The sequence below is a fragment of the Helianthus annuus genome, chromosome 11 (genome assembly GCF_002127325.2).
Source record: "Helianthus annuus cultivar XRQ/B chromosome 11, HanXRQr2.0-SUNRISE, whole genome shotgun sequence".
Lineage (NCBI taxonomy): Eukaryota > Viridiplantae > Streptophyta > Magnoliopsida > Asterales > Asteraceae > Helianthus > Helianthus annuus.
The window spans coordinates 106,423,453-106,443,224 of record NC_035443.2 but is presented as its reverse complement, the minus strand read 5'-3'; the positions used below and the strand labels follow the sequence as shown (position 1 = coordinate 106,443,224).

Here is a 19,772-nt window from a genome sequence, read left to right as displayed (position 1 = left end):
ATTGACTACCGAGAGCTGAACAAGTTAACCATCAAGAATCGGTATCCCTTACCGAGGATTGATGATTTATTCGATCAACTTCAGGGTTCAAGTTACTATTCCAAGATCGATCTTCGATCAGGTTATCACCAGCTGCGGATCCAAGAAGAGAGTATACCGAAGACAGCCTTCAGAACTCGTTATGGACATTACGGGTTTCTAGTGATGCCGTTTGGGTTGACAAATGCGCCGGCAGTGTTTATGGATTTGATGAATCGGGTTTGCAAGCCATATCTCGATAAATTCGTGATTGTATTTATCAATGATATTTTGATCTATGCACGGACAAAAGAAGACCATGAGCAACACCTTAGAGCCATATTAGAGCTGTTAAAGAAGGAGAAACTCTATGAAGTGTGAGTTTTGGTTACGTGAGGTACAATTCCTCGGTCATGTGGTAAACGAGGATGGTATTCATGTGGATCCCACCAAGATCGAGGCGATTAAGAATTGGGAAACTCCGAAGACGCCAACCGAGATCCGACAGTTTTTGGGTTTAGCAGGGTATTATCGCAGATTCATAGAGGATTTCTCCAAGATCGCTCAACCGCTGACCTCGCTTACTCAAAAGGATAAGAAGTACGAATGGGGAGATAAACAAGAAGAAGCATTTCAGCTGCTTAAGAATAAGCTTTGCGATGCACCTATTTTATCCCTACCCGAAGGCACTGATGACTTCGTGGTATACTGTGACACCTCGTGTCAGGGATTGGGCTGTGTGCTAATACAGCAACAGAAGGTTATCGCTTATGCTTCGCGCCAATTAAAGGTTCATGAGAAGAACTACACCACGCATGATTTGAAGTTAGGCGCAGTGGTGTTTGCTTTGAAGATTTGGGGACATTATCTGTATGGCACCCGATGTACGATCTTTACAGATCACAAGAGCCTTCAGCACATATTCGATCAGAAAGAGCTTAATATGAGACAGCGACGATGGGTAGAGTTGTTAAATGATTATGACTGCGAGATTAAATATCATCCAGGAAAGGCGAATTTGGTGGCAGACGCCTTGAGTCGAAAAGAGAGGATTAAGTCCATGAGGGTTAGGGCTTTGGAGATGATTATCCAGACAGATCTCTCGTTGCATATTTGTGCTACACAAAGAGAAGCTCTTAAGAAGGAAAACATTAATGATGAATATCTTCATGGGATGGAGAAAAAGTTGGTACCTAACAAGGAAGGAACCTTGTATTTTATGGGACGTATTTGGGTTCCGCTTTTTGGTGGACTTAGAGAGGTTATTTTTTATGAAGCTCATAAATTGAGGTACTCGATTCATCCAGGGTTGGACAAGATGTACCAAGATTTGAAGGATTATTACTGGTGGCCCAGACTTAAGGGCGATGTGGCTACTTTTGTTGGGAAGTGTTTGACTTGTGCCAAGGTAAAGGCCGAGTATCAGAAGCCTTCAGGTCTTCTGTAGCAACCAGAGATACCCATGTGGAAGTGGGAGCAGATTTCTATGGACTTCATAACCAAGTTGCCCAAGACTCCCAGAGGTCATGATACGATTTGGGTAATCGTGGATCGTTTGACAAAGTTTGCGCACTTCTTGCCGATTAGAGAAAAGGATAACACTGGTAAGCTAGCTGAGTCGTACCTAAGAGAGATAGTAGCACGTCATGGAGTGCCTATCTCGATAATATCAGACAGTGATGGACGATTTGTGCCAAGGATTTGGCAATCCTTCCAGGAAACTTTTGGTTCTCAGTTGAATCTGAGTACAGCTTTTCATCCATAGACGGACGGTCAGAGTGAGAAAACGATTCAAACACTTGAAGATATGCTACGTGCCTGTGTAATGGATTTAGGTGGCAGTTGGGATACTCATCTGCCTTTGGTTGAGTTTTCCTATAACAACAGCTACCATACAAGCATCCAAGCTGCACCGTTCGAGGCACTCTATTGACGCAAGTGTCGATCGCCGTTATGCTGGGCAGATGCAGGCGATAGACAACTGGTTGGTCCCGAACTGGTCCAAGAGACAACTGATAATATCATGCAGATCAGCGAGCGCATTAAGGCGGCTCGTGATCGACAAAAGAGCTATGCGGACCAAAGACGTAAACCCTTGGAATTCGAAGTGGGTGATATGGTTTTGTTAAAAGTCTCACTTTGGAAAGTTGTGGCACGCTTTGGGAAGCATGGTAAGTTAAACCCACGATATATCGGACCATTCAGAATTCTAGAAAGGGTTGGTACAATAGCATACAAGTTGGAGCTACCAGCAGAACTTAATGGTGTTCATGATACATTCCATGTATCTAATCTGAAGAAAAGTCCAACTCAAGAGACAGTGGTCATCCTTGTTGATGAAGTTCACCTTGACGACACGCTTCATTTCACCGAAGAACTCGTTGAGGTTACGGATTAGAAGGTTAACAAGACTCAGAGGAGTAGTGTTAAGCTTGTCAAGGTTCGATGGAATGCACGTCACAGCCTAGAGTTCACTTGGGAGCGTGAAAATCATATGTAAGCAAAATACCCACTGTTGGTGCAGTCATCTGTCGTCTTCGTCTTAATATCGAGTCTCGGGTTCGTTGCAGTTTGGAACAAAGATTATGTTATCATCTTTGATGATGACATCACTATTGTGACATCATCAAGTAAAGACAAAAGATATGAATGTCCAATAATACACATCCATTTAATGGTCCAATAGGAGTCTTTCATTTAATGGTCCAATGATATGTAAGCTAGCAAATTGATGTTGACCGTTTGTAATGATGTAACCGTTTGAATCATGTAGTGGTCGTTTGAAGGCTGGCCGTTTGAAGTTGTCATGTTAGTTTCAAACGGTCAGGGTTAGTCTATAAATAGGGTTCAAACGAATTCAGTTGTAACGATTAGGAAAATTGATACCGAGGTGCTGCCGGTATTTCCTCTCGCTGTAAACATTGTCAATTGAATATAAAAGAGGATTAAAGTGATTTTCTAGCTGTTTTCAAGTTTGTTTCTTAGTTTCCGCCTCTAAAACGTACGAGAGCTCTTCCGAACGACTCGTTCAGGTCGAAACCGATCCTACAAGTGGTATCAGAGCTCAGGACGAGGAGTTCTTGCCATATTCAGCTTGAAAATCTGACTTTCTACACCTTTTTTCTTAAAATTGATATTTTTCACGGTTAAAATCGGCTCAAATTTTTACACAGTGTTCGGATTTGATATTTGACAAACCCTTGAAAGTTTCAGCTTAAAACTCATCGTAAAACTGGTCAAAATGGCCTGAAAATTGATGTCCGTTTGAACGAGCACAGTGACTGACCGTTTGAATTTGACGCTTATCGTTTGAATTTGTGTCCTATCGTTTGAAAACATGACATCCGTTTGAAGCATCGTTTGAAATCTGATCCTGACCGTTTGAAAATTCATGGTTGACCGTTTGAAAATTTACCTGACCGTTTGAACAAGCACGTGATAGTTTGAACAAGCACCTTCCCGTTTGAAAATTGACCTTGTCAGTTTGTAAGGTGACCTGACCGTTTGAAACATGAACATTGTTTGAAAGGTGCATCGGGTCATGTAAATTTCATCGATTTGTGTGAAACATTTAAGTTTGCATATGAATATCTCGGTTTAAGTGATAGTTGTCTGGTATTGATCTGATCAAAATATAGAAGATAGTGTCAGTCATTATACATTTGAGATAATCAAGGAATTGCATGAGGAACATTAATTCGATTTGCATGTGTTGTTGTCAGCTATAGTAAATCATTAATTGAGGATGTTAGTCGGTCACATGTTTTTGTTCAAGGTTTGATGTGAATTAGTGTGTCGGCTGTTAGTGGGTTTTGGCAGCCCATGTGATCGGTTCAAGGTTGCGGCCCAATAGCATTTGTTGATTAAAGATCAAGGTTATTGGTTATTGTGTTTTTGTTCAAGATTGTCGGTTTGTATGTGTTGTTACTGAGATTCAGTGTGGCAGTTGGTTTAATTCAAGAATTGCATGAGATAAAAGGAATACGATCCAATTAAGAGACATTTTATATCTCGGGTTATGTGCATATAAATTTTTTTTTAGTTGATAAGTGTTTGCAGCTAAAGTTGTTGTCTAGTCACGTGAAATATTTCAAAAGGTTCAAGTTACAAGAATTTAGTTCACACAGTTTGTTGATCACTTTTTATAATCTCTAAATCATTGTTGATAAATGTGAATACCGAAGTCCATGTGAATCATCACGAGTTGTCAGGTCTTTAAAAAGGTTGTTGTCGGCAAAGTGAGATCATTAAAAGTGTTGTAGCATTATCACGTGTTGTCAGATTATTAAAAAGTTGTTTTCGCTTGAGGTATTGTTTTTGTAGGTGTATTCGTTTGAAAGAAAGGTTACTATTCCGCTTGTATTACAAGAATCATGGATACGAATTTCTTTAATATGACTAAAGAAACATTTAATAGAATAAAAGTATTAAAGAAAGAATTTGATTCGTTTTCAGGTTATCCAGGAGAAAACACAAAGAGTATCATTGAGAGGTATAGCCATCTTGTTCGCTCAATGTCTGAGAAGGGTATTCAGAAAAGTCCAAATGAATGGGTTGAAAGATTAGCCAATTCCATACCTCAACAAGAATGGGGTACATATCTTTTGGACTTAAAAAGGACTGGAGAATATTCTAGGTTGACAATTTGTCAATTCATTAAGAAACTTGAAGAACAGATGGAGAGAAATGCTACGAAGAAGAAAAGTCAAAATGATGTCCAAAGAGCCAAGGAGGAAAAAGCTTCAAAAGTTGGAGAATCTGTGAAGAATGCATCAGTGTGTTTCAAATGTGACAACTTTAAGACTGATAATGACAAACTCGTAAAAGATGCAGAAAGTTTGGCATTGGAGATGAAGAAGTTGAAAGACGAGAAGCAGAATGATGATAAACAGATTCTTATATTAAAGGAAACGTGTGAGAAGATGAAAATTGAAAATGACAAACTGTTGAATGGTTTGAACAGTTTGAAATCTGAAAACAAAAGTGTGAAAGAAAAGGCAAAAGTTTTTGAAGAAAAGATTAAAAGTTTTGAAATTGAAAAATCAAGAATTGAAAAAGTTTTCAAAATCAAATGAAAATTCTTGAAGATGGGAGAGATGTGTTTAGCAAAAACAACATTGAAAAACAAAAAATGATAAATTCTCATCTTCATAAAATTATAAAATTGGAAAATGAAGGTGAATGTGCTTGAAAGAAAATTAAAGAGTTAGAAAAAGAGTTTGAAAGCAAAAAGAAATCTTTCAGAAGATGAGGATTTCTGGATTAAGCTAGAAAACAAGAATCTGAAAGCAAATGAAGCGACTTTTCAAGAACAGATAAAAGTATTGGAAAATGAAAAGTCTGTTCTTGAAAACATGAAAAACGAGAATGAAAATTCAATCAAGTCTCATCTTGAAAGAATATCTCAGCTTGAAAATGAAGCTGAGAATTCAAGAAACAAGATTGATGTACTTGAAAAGAAATTGAAAGGTTTTGTGACTTCATTAGAAAGTTTGAATTTTCCTTGTCCAAAACCGATCAATTTTGTTCCAATAAGTGACAGTGTCACAAACTTTGACAATGTCAAAGTTGAAGGTTGTGATGAAAAATCTGATGATGAAAAAGAAAAAATTGAAAAACAAAAATTGTTTTTGAAATTAAAAGAAAAATTTCAGAAAACTGTTCTACAATCGACTGAAAAGGGAGAATGCTCTAAGCAAAAACCTTTGAAGAAGAAAGTGGAACAAAAACAAAAAATTAAAACTGAGAAAATTGTAAAAAAAGAAAATAAAAGCTCATCAGATCGATCATCCAATCGCATTCAAAAAGCACAAAAATTGAAAAATGAAAACTCAAAAATTGTTGGTAATAAGTGGTGCAGTCGGACCACAGTGCTCAAAAGCCAAATCCAGCAAATAGGAGAAAGGAATATCACCAAGCTAAACAATGCTTTGATCTGAGCATTTGGACTGAAAATGGTGATTGGTACGATAACAGAGTGTGTTACAGATGCGGCTATCAAGGACACATTGCTGTTAACTGCCAGAATTGGAGCTATGAGACCAGGAGATGCTTTAACTGCAACATCAAAGGTCATATTGTCAGAGATTGCCCAAGGAGATCAAATGAAAGATCGAGGGTTGTATCTCAAATAGTGGCAAGAATTCCAGTCAAGGTCAAGCCCAAAGAACTAAAAGTTCAAGAACAGAAAGTTCAAGAGATGAAAGTGAAGCTTTCTCAAGGGCAAAAAGACAGACTGAGGAAGAAGAGGCAGAAGGCGAGAGAGTATCTCGAGAAGATTTTGTCCTCGGGTTCATCTGTTGGTAAAAATAAGAGTTCTGATGAATCGACTCCCTCGAATGCTAAGTCAAGCCAGGAGAATTCATCGAATACAAATCTGAGGATGAAAGAAGAAAAGAAGAAGAAGAAAATGGTCGGCGATGAATCTGACAGGTCAAAGTCAGACAAGCCACCTTCCGGCGATGAATCTGACAGGTCAAAGTCAGACAAGCCACCTTCTGGCAATGAATCTGACAGGTCAAAGTCAGACAAGCCATGTGTAGGCAATGATTCTGGTTCGTCAAAGCCAGAGGAGCCATTGGTTGAGGTAAAAAAGGAGAATTCAGGTTTAACAATGGATGATGCAAACTTTCCACCATTGTTGAACAAGAATTCGAAATCACCCAAGGACCGTCAGGCTTGGGTGAATCTTTTTAAATAGAAAAAACCTGACACGCCGGAGATCCCAAGTTTATATCGTGGATCAGGAATCTGCATCATTCTAGTGTTTGAAAAGCTTGTTTGAAAGATGTTGAATAGTGTTTGAATTTTACAGGTTGAAGGACTACGCCGGAGCTTCCAGGTTGGTAATTGAGAAGCAGGAATCGGCATCTTTCTGAATATTTTGACAAGTGGTAAAGAGGTTTCTGTAGATGTTTCATTCCTACAGTAAAACCTACAAGTGGTATTATTTGGTTTTACTTACAAGTGGTAGTTGTTAGTTATACTTTGAAGAGATTATGTTTACAAGTGATGCAGAGATTTCTGAACTGCAAATGGTAAATCAGGGACATTAAGTTGTACTTGATTTACTATTCATATGAGATTGATAAACAAAATGATGAACCATATCCCCATGCTTCATAAGTGGTAAACTTAAAAGTGGTAAACACAAACTCATTTTCCGGAAAAATCATTTCGATTAAAACAAACTTGAGTGTTTTGAGATCTAAATGAGAAAATGGTTTGTTGAAAGGGGGAGTTCAAATTGTTTATGCCTAGTGAATGGCGATTTGATGTGGTTCGATGTCAGTTGTCAAGTTTCTGTACAGTTTGTTTTACTTTTCATGTTTCTAGTGGGTCAAGAGTCTAGAAGTTTTCAAATTTTCTTTGACATGTGTTTGCATTTTAGGGGGAGTAGGGAAATTTCTGAAAATCCAAAAACATTTGAAAATTTGAAAAAGCCAAAAACATGATAAAATTCAAAAATGAGTTTTGTTGTGAAAAGAGGAAATGATAGTACATCAGTGGACTGTCACAACATGCTAAAGATTTGAAACGTTAATAGGTGATAAACAGTCTTACTGTAGATATGTCAGTAGGTTTTTACACATTTAGTAAACTGTGACGAGATATAAATCTAAAAGTTCAAACTTGCTTGTTCCGTGGGTTAACATAAACTTGGATATATAGGTAACCCCTGAAATCTTGTTTGAAAGGTCCCTTATTCTGAGATACTAGGTCTTTATGCTCAGTGATATCTGGGGTATTATCCCGGGACTTCTGCTGTATGGAAGTACTGACCTAGTCCCCGGATAATGCTTTCCGCAAAAAGCTTGAAATATAGCTTCACCATCAGCATGCTGATGAAACAATAAAATTGATAGTCGCTGCTGTTGAAACAAAAAGATCCTCTAAAGGGGACACACCAAAAGTCGAAGCCGTCATCTCTCTGCGTATACGGAAGTATCGACCTGAGCTCTCACAGCCCTCGCATCTAACTCCTATACAGATATCAGCTGTGGTATACTCACCTGTAAGACTGAATATTGGGATCTGGATACGGGAGTATACAAGTAGTGGGACACACAGATAAGTTTAAGTTCTTAAAACATTAATATCGTATCTCGGATCAGTTGAACTTTGTGTGAAAATTTCAGTGGACCGATATACTGACAATCTAGGTAAATTGTTTAGAACTGAAAATAAAATCAGCTTAACGGTGTTAGTGACATGTCTCATAAACTGATATGATTCTCTTACACGAACTCACAAAAATATGTTTGTAAATATTTCATAGTCTGCATTTCATTTCTTTACATTGAAAAATCCAAAAAGATTTTGTGTGTTTTAGCATAAATTTTGAAAAATTCAAAAAGATTTTCGACAAACTGATGTTGGAAAGCTGATTATCAAAATTCAGAGTGCTAAACATGATGACATTGTTGTGAGGGGGAGTGCTTTTAATTGTCAATATATGTTTTTAAATCAACAAGTGGTTCATCATATGTGAATGATCTGAGAGAGAGTTAGTGTTGGTGCATGCAAATTATTAAAATTAGAAAATTTACTTCTGGGTTAAGAATGTGTAGGTGTAACCAGGTTTGAGATTCAGTGGACATAGCTAAAGCCAGGCATCAAGCTTGATCATGTGAAGGCCAGACAACGATCCTGAAAATGTTGCTGAAGAACAAAGAAATACCAGCAAACCGAGAGGGGGATTCTGGAGACAGAGAGAGAGAGAGAGAGAAGCTCAGAGGACTGATAAAGATTGAAGATTTGAAGACTCGACACTTAAGACTCGTCAACATCTGAGGGGGAGTCTGTTGGTGCAGTCATCTGTCGTCTTCGTCTTAATATCGAGTCTCGGGTTCGTTGCAGTTTGGAACAAAGATTATGTTATCATCTTTGATGATGACATCACTATTGTGACATCATCAAGTGAAGACAAAAGATATGAAGGTCCAATAATACACATCCATTTAACGGTCCAATAGGAGTCTTTCATTTAATGGTCCAATGATATGTAAGCTAGCAAATTGATGTTGACCGTTTGTAATGATGTAACCGTTTGAATCATGTAGTGGTCGTTTGAAGGCTGGCCATTTGAAGTTGTCATGTTAGTTTCAAACGGTCAGGGTTAGTCTATAAATAGGGTTCAAACGAATTCAGTTGTAACGATTAGGAAAATTGATACCGAGGTGCTGCCGGTATTTCCTCTCGCTGTAAACATTGTCAATTGAATATAAAAGAGGATTAAAGTGATTTTCTAGCTGTTTTCAAGTTCGTTTCTTAGTTTCCGCCTCTGAAACGTACGAGAGCTCTTCCGAACGACTCATTCAGGTCGAAACCAATCCTACACCCACATTTGTTCCCCAACTCCCCTGCAGCTAATAGTAAAGCTTAAAATTTCAGGACGAAATTTTCTTAACAGGGGGAGAATGTGACAACTGTCAAAATCCCAGGTATCCGTGCAATTATTAAACAATGATTAGTGCTTAATGACTGTGCTGAATTACAATTAATGACTTGAATTGCTTTCTGATTATTGCCATATACATACATATGCATCATATATTGAAAATGACATATCATTATTGCATGCAAACTTTGATGATTCAAATGATGCACAAAACACAGTTAGCACAGTTATCAGGTAAATCATAAAAATGATGACGGAGTTCAGTACATAGACAGATATTGTATTGAGATACAGAATGAGCCAGAAACCAAGTATTACACTAGTATAGTGTGTAGGAAAGTAAGGATCACAAAACTGCCTTCCTATAGATAGTTTAAGTGCCGGAAAGTGCCTAAAACTCACATAAACTGCAGAATTCTGCAGAAATCAACAAAATTCAGCATTTAAACACTCTAATATCATGCAGAAATATGGTTAAATGGTCCTGAATGCTTCCTACGTGTCGGGAATCAAAATTGTCATAAAAGGTATCATAAAGCTCACTAAACTGCGTAGCTTAGCACCTTAAAGAACCGGTAACCAGTCGAACAACGTGACACTACCCGAAACACCAAATTTTCACTAGAATCATTGTTTTAACATTACCAAGCTAGTTATGGTCCCCGAACATCATAACACACTATATAACAACTAGTAACTAACTAACCTAACTAGATTACTTGAAATCTAACTATATAAACTAACTAATGTTTAACCCCTAATCTAGACCCCTCCCCACCTAGTTCACGGCCAACAAGGGCCCCACATGTGGATTTTATTTACATTTTATAATGGATCTTGTTTCCTTTTTTAAAAACATAAGAACCATTAGATTTTTAGGATGCTGAGAAGTATTATAAGAAACCATGAGATCTTAACCATTTCATTCTCAACATCACCAACACTTGAAGTTCCCTTCTCCTTCCCCCTTGCTCACGGCCGTAAACCCACCACCATACATCCATCATCTTCAATCAATTCTCATACAATCCATACATATCTAAAGGTGTTACAAGCATAGTAAAGAAGCTTGGAGCTCTTGGAAGTTGAAGGACCTTTCTCTTGTGCTTTTATCCACTCCATTTCATCTAGTGATCATCCCTAGCCTTGAGCTAGTAGTAAGAACACTCTACACTTCATTTTACATCTTATTTTGGTGGTTAAAAGAAGATACAAGTTGTTAATCTTAAAGAACACTAAGAATCTTGAACTTGAAACTTGAACATAAGACTAAATACATAAGAAATCATGATGTTTATGTGTTGTTATGCTTTTTGAATGTTGTTTGCTCATGTTTTTGATGTTGATCATCATATGATCTTGCTAGATAGTGATTAAAGACATAATCTAGCAAGATGAGAGGATAAAAATGTTAAAGATCAATACATCATTGATGTGCACAAAATGCAACATATAAATTACATCAATTGTGGCATAAAACTAACCCTTTTTTAGTACTAATGTTGGAAAAAGTGTGCTTTTGTCTTCCTTTTGTATTTTCAGGATTAAATAAGCTCAAATAGACAAAAGAAGCAAAAAAAAAAAAACAGCTAAATCTAACATAAATAAAAGAAAAGGAACAAACGTGGCATGCCCGACCTTCCGACAGCATCTTCCCAAGCAAAACAAGAAGACAGAAGACTGAATACGCCCCGTGCTCAGTGAGCACGGGGGCGTGCCCAAGTGTCAGCAGAAAAGACAAAGTGGTAGAAGCTTCCATCGCCCACCACGGGGCCGTGGTCAGCGGACACGGGGCCGTGGTCAACTATAAGATTCGCGGAATCCAGGCAAATCTTGACAGTACAGATATGCTTCTGCACACGGGGTCATGCTCAGCGGACACGGGGGCGTGGTCAACTAATGCAGACAAACTACATTTATTGAAGAAAGAGAGGAGGATGGACACGGGGCCGTGTCCAGTGGACACGGGGTCGTGCCCGAGCTTCTGTTCAGCCTATAAATAGGAGTGCTTGGAGCTCTTGCAACTCATCCCTTGGCACACCACCTCTCTCACACTTCACCCACCACCCAACACCCACCACCATCACAACACCATCATCCACCACCATCATCCATTGTCCATCATAGAGTGTGTGAGTCGTCTCGGGATCCAAGATTGATCGTAAGAGTTCTTGACAATCAAAGGCCATGTTTGCCTAAGTCTCTTACATCACTTGGTGAAGACAAGTGTTTAGTGTAATACTTTTTATTTTTAATCTTTTGCACTTTTTAATTGGTTTTCTATTAATGACTTTAATTACTAGTTTCTTATGTTGAAGGTGATTCTTCCTTATCGTTTGTCCGTGGTGTCTTGGCATTATTTTACTGTCTATATAAAATAAAAGATTTTCACCATTCATATCTCCACGGTCTATATGGAGGTATGTTGGCTACCTGGTCGGGGGTTAAGGGAACGGTTTGGTAAGAGTCTTGCCATTGTTCAGTGTATAGATCCTGCAAAGGACCTGGGTCAAATTTAGTAGGACCTCCTTCAATACCCAAGGTATTGGATGGCGGGGGTCCAAACTCTTTGATCCCCTCATAAGTTAAACTACTATTAAAACTTTAACCCGGCTACTTAGGACTGTATCCTTGCTGACTTAGACTACTTAGCCGAGGGTAACGTCGCCTTGAAAAGAGGGGCCTACCACATTATGCATTAGTAACTTAATTAATTATCTTTCAATAATCCAACCCTTTAGGATTGTATCCTTGCTGACTCAAACTACTGGGTTGAGGGTAACGTCGCCTTCAAAAGAGGGGCCTACTACAATAACTAAGATAATCTATTAAACAAGTGCAAAAGTGCGAAAATAATCAAAGGTTACACTACACACGAGTCGGATCCAAGTGATTTATCTTGTCGATCTGTTTTTACTTTTATTTTACTTTTCAGCATTTTAGTTAGTTTTATTTTCCTAGTTAAAAAAAAACCTTTTTCTAACATTTTGATTTGATTAGACGTTGAGGATAAACCGGTAATAAAAGCTCTTGTGTCCTTAGAGGACTTCGGTATCTTACCAACACTATACTACGTCCACGATGGGTGCACTTTCCCATATGTGTGTTTAGTGTTAGTAAATATCGTGTTTATAAATTTAAAACTTGGCTAAAAAGTGTAAAAAGGGCTTAAAATATACACCTAATATATATAACACTTCACACGCATTATTTTTTTTAGGATTTTCTTAATTTTTCAGCTTCTGCAGAGCTTAGCACGGGTCATGCCTGGTCGGACACGGGCCGTGCCCAGCAGTGTCACTGGCAGTTTTTATTTTCCGAGTTACAGAGAGCTGAGCACGGGGCCATGTCGGTGCAACATGGGGTCGTGTCCAACCTCCCAGTAATAGGGATCCGGAAAACAATCACTGTATGTCCGACCACGGGCCGTGTTCACTAAGCACGGGGCCGTGGTGAACTTTCTGACCAACATTCTTTTCTATTTTTATTGCAGGACTTAGAACCCAGGCACCACATCTGAACTTTTTACGTAGTGTATGAGCTCCAGTTCTAGTAGAGACATAAAAGAACCTCTAGAAGAACCCGAACGCTTTCTCAGAAAAAGACTTAAAGCTAAAAACCAAGAGAAAGTTTCGGGGGACCCATTTCCAATGGCAGACCAACGTACCCTCATGGATTACCTACAGCCCACCGTAGGTAATCTCGGCGCCGCTATCAATGCCCCGAATGTCGAAGCTAACAACTTTAAACTTCGGCCGCATTTGATACAGATGCTTTAAAACTCCGCAACCTTCCATGGGCTTGCGGACGAAGATCCCCATCTACATATTACTAATTTCTTAGAAATATGTGATACCTTCTGGATCAATGGAGCATCAAACGACACCATCCGCCTTTGGATGTTTCCATTTTCGTTAAAGGACCGAGCAAAGGCTTGGCTCAACGCCCTCCCAGTTGGCTCGGTAAACACCTGGGATGAACTAGCCCAAAATTTTCTATATAAATATTTCCCTCCCGCTAAAACGGCTAAATTAATGACTGAAATTAATACATATTCACAAGAGGATGGAGAATCCTTATATGAAACTTGGGAAAGGTTCAAGGAGCTATTGCGAAAGTGTCCTCATCACGGTCTTGCAGTATGGCAACAAGTATCCACCTTCTACAATGGGTTGTTGCCACACACAAGACAAACACTTGACTCTAGCTCCGGGGGACTTTTAGGTAATCGACACCCACATAAAATATACAATCAAATTGAGGAAATTGCTCAAACCAATTTTCAGTGGCACACTCCCCGAGGCAATAAATCTATTGCCCCGGGCGCCTATAAGGTTGATGAAAGCACTTCTTTACAAGCCCAAATCGAGGCCCTTTCTTCAAAAATCAAAAAGTTAGAAATGACAAAAACGGTCTCGGTTCTGGCTTGTGAAGGGTGTGGTGGGCCACATGAAAGTTGGAGTTGTATGAAAGAAATAGATGATCAACAAGAGTCGGTAAACTACATTGATAACAGACCTAGGTCGTCGGGTCCTCCAACGGGTACCTACAACCAAGGATGGCGTAACCACCCTAACCTTCATTGGAGAGAACCCGGCAATAGTAGTAACCAACAAAACCTAAACCAACGAACAAACTTTCAATAACCAAGAAACGAGTCACAAAATTTCTCTCAACAACAAGGTGGACGAGAAAGGCTTGAAGATACTGTATCTCGCCTCATCTCCGATATTGAAAAGAAAAACTCGGATAGATTTCAACAATTGGAATCGAATTTCAGAAATCAACAAGCTAGTATACAAAACATTGAAAAACAAATAAATCAATTAGCTCAAAATTTCTCCGAGAGACCACAAGGTGCGTTACCTAGTAATACTGAAACAAACCCAAAAGCAAAAGTCCATCTCATAACATTGAGAAATCGTACCGTGGGTTCCGAAGAGGCTCCACCACCGCCGACTGAGGGAAGCACAACATCACCCCAACAAGAAAAGGCTTCTCCTCCAATTCAAGAGCCTACAAAGGCTCCTCCGGTTCCATACCCCGGTAGGTTAATTCGCCAAAAGACCAATGAGCAATTCGCAAAATTCAAAAATTTACCAAAACAATTGCATGTTAATATTCCATTTATCGAAGTCCTAACTCAAAGGCTCCTCCGGTTCCATACCTGGCCGACTATGTCATATTAGATATGGAAGAAGACATCGAAGTCCCCCTCATATTAGGGAGGCCATTTCTAGCCACTGCACAAGCAGTGGTAGACATGGATGACGGAACACTTACTTTGAAGTAACATCAGTTAGTGGGTAAAGCTTAGGGTCTATTTGTGTATTTGATTGAAAGATAAAATGGTACCCCAAACCCTAATCTAAATATATTTATGCATACAGTGAAGTCAGGTCCCCAAAACTCAAACTACAGCCACCTCTCACCCGTGTCCCCCCTTTTTCTCTCCCAATTCTCCGGTCACCGGAGTAGAATTCTGGCCGGTTTTCCGGCGACACACCACGACACTCTCCTCCTCCTTATCCCTCACCTCGCGACTCCATCCTCTCGGTTTAAATCAAACGGCCGTCAACCACCATCTGGTGGTGGCACACGGTGGCATACGGCGACCACGATGTCGAAGAAAGAGAGAGAGCCAGATGAGGGAGAGAGAGAGAAACGGGCGGCGGTGACGGTTGTCGTACCGGTCAACGACAATGATGGGTTCGTTTCGAGTTCGGTTCAACCCGATTCCAGTCCGGGTCTCGTTTTGGGTTTGTTTGGAGCCGGAAATAACGAAGCTTGCCGGATTTCGAAGCTTATGTCAGAGCAAACATAGTCGTCGGAGATCGGGGAACAAACCGTAAACCCGCAAACCTTGTTCGGCAGTCTGATCACTAAATGTTGGCGTCTTGACGACACACCTGTACCATCTCCACAGACCGGAAACGAAGACAGAACACGGTCGAGGCTCGAGCCATTACTGTTCGGTATACCTTTCTTATTTCCTTTGTTGCTGTTGGTTTTCATAAAGGAGATGACCCATCTGATAGAGTAAATATATTATAAAATCTAAATGGAAAACCTAATCAGAAGATAGGGGAACTTTGTGAGAAACAAGAACATGTATATTCCTATTTTTTTTTTGGTTTTGTGCAAAACAGTAAAACTTGAATTCTTCTTGGGTGCGTCAATGATCAACTCGAAGACGATCAGCATTGGATATCTCCATGTTGGCCTTGGGAATGAATTTGAACATTAACAATATTATTTTTTATAAACATGATTTTATTTCCTAGTATAATGTTTGTTAAATAGGTTTCATAAATCTAAACCTAAAACTTTAAATTTTCAAAAGATGCTGACACGTTTTGATGAATCAAGATTTGGGTATTGTTTTTTAAAAAAAAAAAATCTATATGTACACATGAATTTTCTTACATCAATGGTAGGTGTTAGTTATAAAACAAATTGTTATTTATAATAACTTAGCTTTATAATTAACTGTATGAAACTTAAATAATTATCTTGATTTTCATTAGTAATTTAGATAAAATGCTCAGATTCAAATTCTTGTTCGGCGGGGAAAACTAAACGAATGAGATAAATTATAGTATTTAATTAATTGACTCTTAAACCATAAATATTAGGATTATTTATTTTTAACCTAATAAATAATAACGAGTTCGCGATATTTTAAACATCTAGGATAACACTCTCGTTCGTTCTCTTGGACTCCCGTTTACTCATGCACCGTCGATTGCCCATATAGGGTGCCCTCGGTGTTCCATCCTCCAAATCTTTTACGCTCGTCAACACTTGGATAATCGGAAGACTTAGCAATTATGTGAGTATACTCGTATTCCCCTTTTTACTTTTACCACTTTTGGGGTGTAACATGTTTATCTATCAACAAACTTACACATGAACATTTTGCTTAAACACATGAACATTCCTATAACATGCTTGTATACGTGATAGCTTGATACTTTAAACTTGGATTAATCTTATGTGTCGAATTTATCATTAACTTCGTACGAGCCAAACCGTGACATATGTAGCGCTATAGGATTAACGACCCGCCTCTTTATCTTCGGTAATGTCATGAGCATATTGCCTTTCCTTGGTTTGATATGTTAGACACATACCATATTTAAATGTTCATCTTGAATCACATGCTTGCTATGAGTAATTGGTCAAACTTATCTTTTGCTATGTACGTATCAAACTTGTATACTCGCCTTTGCTTTTGCATTGAACTTTATTTTAACATGTTACAGGTGGATGTTGACGATGCATGGAATCTAGTAGGATGCTTAGATACACACTTAGAAAGAATTGTATTTGTATTGTATCATTTTATTATTCATGTTGTTGTACTTTGTTTCAAAACCTTGTACTTGATTCTTTAGAAATGAAATGAAACGATTATTTAAATACTTGTCACAATTATTAGCATTATGATGTCTCGAGCAATCTTCACACTTCGTCTCATCCCGATGTTTCCGTCATTGTTTGGGGTGTGACAGATTGGTATCAGAGCCATAACTATAGGGAATTAGGAAAAGTAGGAATGCTTTAACCTAGTCTATAGTTTTAGAGCTTTATTCTCATGTTTTGCTTGAAACTACTTGCATGCTATCTTATTTGCCTTTATTTATTCTCTTTTCATCTTTCAAACCTATATGTCACTTATGTGTTAACACTTCACATACTATACTTGTTTTATTATGTGTTAATACTTGTTCCGTTGTTCGATTCTTTATGTGTATTCTTATCATATTTCTCTATGTGTTGGTACTTGTTTTATTGTCCTATTCTTTATGTACCGTTCTTGATGTGCATTCTTATGTGTTTACACTTGTTTTCGTATTCCTTTAACACACTCCCCTTTACTAAAGCATTTTACTCGATTTTTTCTTAAACTCGAAAACACTCGCATTGTACAAACAAGACGAGTTTACCAAAATAGGCGTGAAACCCATAATTTGGTAAACAACTCTCATCCCGCTTGATTTCATTTTTGTTGCACGAAATTACACCATTAAGTTAGGAGTGAAATCCACATCTTAATGGAAATTTCAAATTTCAAATTTCAAATTCAATTTCTAGTGGATCCTCGTTAACGTGTCGAAATTAAATTTTGACCCAACGAGTACCAACCACACCTAGGGTACGAACTCGTCAAGCTAGGGGTGAAACCCGCATCTAGTCGACTAGTCCCACTCCTTGATTTTACATAAATCTCGCCAAGTCTCAAATTTTCGATTGAATTGGGGCATGTAGTAACCGGAAGGGTGAATACCGTTAACCGACTTGTCGGCGAGAGTATACCACCTATTAGGCCAAAGCATGCTCTCAGATTCAAAAGACCTTTCGACCATTTTGGTTAGTCAACGTTCTGTTTTAGAACCATCCAAGTTTCTTTTTATCAGATGTACGCTTTATTATCTTCGATCTTTTATGATGAAACTCTTTCTTGTCAATTTTGAACCGTTTGAGATTTCACTTTTACGTATACATCATACTACTACTTTTCATATGGTTATACATCACTAGCATGCATAATTTCTCGTAATTTTATTTACATTTTTTTTCTTTTTGTAACAACAAGTGGAGACATATTGTCGAGATAGGAGTGATTTCCTTACCTTGACGATTAACTCCGCTTCCTTTCCTCATCTTACAACGACCTCACCAATGGATTAGGGGTGATTCCCTTACCTAGGTGATCGTTACCGATACTTTCTTTTAATAGACTATGTTATGTAAACACGATCATTTATACATCTAAATCGTTTATCATTAGTCAAATCTCTAAGTATTTCAAAAGGCATTGTTTATATGAATGAACTTCTTATCCTGCAATCTATATTTTCATATAGCTTACACACGTGAAATTTTTAACTTTTCTGTAGACACTTGTTTCTCAATATTCAAAATTTCACGAAATACTACTCGTCAACTTAGTCGGTCTAACAAATCCATTGCCCACGAATTTTGTATTCAACATAACTAATGAACCAAGCTCATCACATATCATTAAACTAGAGATTTTCTATTTTTAATTGAGAATCAAATCAACTTTTTCGCACACACCTATAAAATATTACCAGTATTATTTAAGCACTTACTAAAACTCCTTTTCAAAACCAATAAAAACATTTTTCAACGATCACTAAGCTCGTATACCAAACTCCTTTTTCCAAGGATCAACTTTTCCTCAAGAATCTATAAACTTCAAAACTTTCTAATATAAAAGTTACTTAAAACGATGCAAGCTTGTTAATCCCAAGAACATTTCAAAACCTCGCTCGATACGCCAATTAAATTCAAAACACGTGGGCAAGGAAACTTCATAAGCACCGACAAGTTCTCAACTATGTAAATTCTTTTAAAACCATAATAGCACTTCCATTCTTTTACAAAGTATCCTTTCGCATAATCAAAAGATGTTTTCTTTTATATTCTCCTTACATTCACAAACCAGATTTTACATTACATGACAACTCAATCTATTTTAACTTCACGTTTTGCGCAAACAACTATATATGTATATCATCTTACACGATTTAATCAATATCTCACAACAATCTCACGCACGTCACTCGTTCTTTTTCCTTTCATATTCAAAACTTTAAATCTTTTATGCGCATAAACTCGTGTATTTTAATTTTATATTATAAACAAAATCATTATTTCCTACATCCCTACTTATGCCTTCACTTATGTTCACACTTACGCATTTATGTTATACTCACGATTCAAAATTCGTACATTTTACGTTAATACATACACTCACAACTATACACTTACGATTGTCCTTACATTCATGTCTATACTACATTCGTATTCATGTTCATATGCTTTATGTTTTCATTTGCACTTACACAACTTCGTTACACTTATATTCATACGCTTTCAGCTTATACTTATACACATACCATTTACACGTTTTATGTTTATGCTCATACATACATGCATATTCATACTTAAACTTATGCTCATACTTTCATTCATACTCATGATTCATACATTCGTACCCGTACGCGAGCGTAATCCGAGAGATTTGCTTCCGTGGGTCCCATACATACTTAAGCATGGACTTGCTTACATACTACATTCTTACACATACACATCCTTAAATTTTTTTTTATTATGTGTATCCTGATTCATACACAACTAGTACAAATTATGCGGATCATGCGACGATCAATATAATTGCGGGTGCACACGGGATTATAGTGATGGACGAATGAAAACCATAGAGTGTACTACTGTGTATGGTAAGACACAGAACGTAACATGACACCGAATACGAAATGGACGTAACGTGGTCAAAACATGGTGGATAAGCCACTGGTACTTC

General features: G+C 38.0%; 1 non-coding gene across 1 annotated transcript; it reads right to left on the bottom strand.

Moving 5' to 3' along the window:
• Window positions 1-13,446: 13,446 nt before the first annotated feature.
• On the bottom strand, window positions 13,447-13,553 carry LOC118484396. Its single transcript, XR_004873507.1, has one exon. It is a non-coding gene; the product is annotated as a small nucleolar RNA R71 (small nucleolar RNA).
• Between the last annotated feature and the right edge of the window lie 6,219 nt (window positions 13,554-19,772).